The following is a 2,500-nucleotide window of genomic DNA, read 5'->3' on the forward strand; positions in this document are numbered from 1 at the left end:
CTTTGTGTTCGGGTCTTTGTCAATATATTTGCTTGTGCTCTTTGTCTCTGCCTTGGGCCTCAGAGACGAGGGCACGTCGGGGCCAAAATTGGACATGCGTATTTTCATGCAGCGAACCGAATTGGTGAAATCGCTGGGCGGGAATTCAACCTGGCTGTCTATAGTGTGAAATTGCATGGTGTTAACTTACCTCGGTCTTCGCTATTTATTCATACCCTTGAATTAATAAATATATTCAATATCTTCGCATATGGACAAAAGCCTTATAGTGAGAAAAGATAAGCAAATAAAAAAAAAAAAAAAAAAAAACTTAAGAACAGACAAAAAAATAGATATATATATATTTTTTATAGATATATATATATTTTTTTTTTATGGAAGGAACACCAAGCAGCAACAACATAAGACGTAATAATAATCAGAACACAATTATAAAATGCACAATACCAGAAATATTACCAATGACCATGGTGATAATAATGACGATGATGATGACAATGCTGATGACGTAATGACGACGATATCAATCATTACAGCAAACAGAAAACAAAAAAGAACTGAAACTCACAAACAGCAATAAAAAAAAACCCTATAAATCAGTCCAAACCACAACCCTTAATTACGATAAAGATAAAATAATGCGGGAAATACCTATATCAATATCCAAACTGCAATAAGAACAAAGAGACACCTAACAACACGCGGAAAGCATAATTTGCAGGACATATTTGCGAAGGACAGGTAGATGGCGCTGTCTTTTGGCAACTAAATTTATTTCAAAATACACATAAACATAGAGATATACAAATGCGCACACACACACACACACACACACACACACACACACACACACACACACACACACACACACACAAATCTATAACATATGTTATATACGTACACGTGAAGAGATATACACATATCGATACACAAATATTTACGTATGTGTATACATATCAATATGCAAATACGCAAATTCAGATATAAGCACGTATACACAAAAGCAGACAGGCAGAAATATAAGACGCATACATACAAATACACATATATTTACAAAAACACGAAGACGTTTAAATTTAATTATACAATCACACAGACAAAGAAAAGTAATGTTAATCATTAAATGGAATATTATCACTAGAACAATTATATATGTCCGATAACTTCTGTGTCGTGTTAATTACCTACTATTAAAAATAACAAAGGATTTTTTTCCATGCGAATGGTAGAAGACAAACCATCGGAAAATAATTTCTGAATCACACACACATATTTTTCTTTCTTTCTTTCTTTCTTTCTCTCTCTCTCTTTCTCTCATCACCAGTCTGCCAACCTGTCAAAAATATCGCCAACCTGTCAACCTGTCATCATCACGAAGCTGTCAACCTGCCGTCACGATTCATCCCTAACATGTCAGGAGTCATCACCAACCTGTCAAGACTCATCACCAGCCTGTCAAGACTCATCACCAGCCTGTCAAGACTCATCATCAGCCTGTCAAGACTCATCACCAGCCTGTCAGGGCTTATCACCAGCCTGTCAAGACTCATCATCAGCCTGTCAAGACTCATCACCAACCTGTCAGGGCTCACCACCAACCTGTCAGGACTCATCACCAGCCTGTCAAGACTCATCACCAGCCTGTCAAGACTCATCACCAGCCTGTCAAGACTCATCACCAGCCTGTCAAGACTCATCACCAGCCTGTCAAGACTCATCACCAGCCTGTCAAGACTCATCACCAGCCTGTCAAGACTCATCACCAGCCTGTCAAGACTCATCACCAGCCTGTCAAGACTCATCACCAGCCTGTCAAGACTCATCACCAGCCTGTCAAGACTCATCACCAGCCTGTCAAGACTCATCACCAGCCTGTCAAGACTCATCACCAGCCTGTCAAGACTCATCACCAGCCTGTCAAGACTCATCACCAGCCTGTCAAGACTCATCACCAGCCTGTCAAGACTCATCACCAGCCTGTCAAGACTCATCACCAGCCTGTCAAGACTCATCACCAGCCTGTCAAGACTCATCACCAGCCTGTCAAGACTCATCACCAGCCTGTCAAGACTCATCACCAGCCTGTCAAGACTCATCACCAGCCTGTCAAGACTCATCACCAGCCTGTCAAGACTCATCACCAGCCTGTCAAGACTCATCACCAGCCTGTCAAGACTCATCACCAGCCTGTCAAGACTCATCACCAGCCTGTCAAGACTCATCACCAGCCTGTCAAGACTCATCACCAGCCTGTCAAGACTCATCACCAGCCTGTCAAGACTCATCACCAGCCTGTCAAGACTCATCACCAGCCTGTCAAGACTCATCACCAGCCTGTCAAGACTCATCACCAGCCTGTCAAGACTCATCACCAGCCTGTCAAGACTCATCACCAGCCTGTCAAGACTCATCACCAGCCTGTCAAGACTCATCACCAGCCTGTCAAGACTCATCACCAGCCTGTCAAGACTCATCACCAGCCTGTCAAGACTCATCACCA

At 42.1% G+C, this 2,500-nt stretch overlaps 1 protein-coding gene across 3 annotated transcripts in view; it reads right to left on the reverse strand.

Moving 5' to 3' along the window:
* LOC125046386 (transcription factor kayak-like) overlaps positions 1-2,500 on the reverse strand; it is a 29,732-nt gene that overhangs the window by 19,623 nt on the left and 7,609 nt on the right. The gene's annotated exons all lie outside the window — the stretch shown is intronic.

This window comes from Penaeus chinensis, chromosome 39 (assembly GCF_019202785.1).
Source record: "Penaeus chinensis breed Huanghai No. 1 chromosome 39, ASM1920278v2, whole genome shotgun sequence".
In the NCBI taxonomy this organism is placed as follows: Eukaryota; Metazoa; Arthropoda; class Malacostraca; order Decapoda; family Penaeidae; genus Penaeus; species Penaeus chinensis.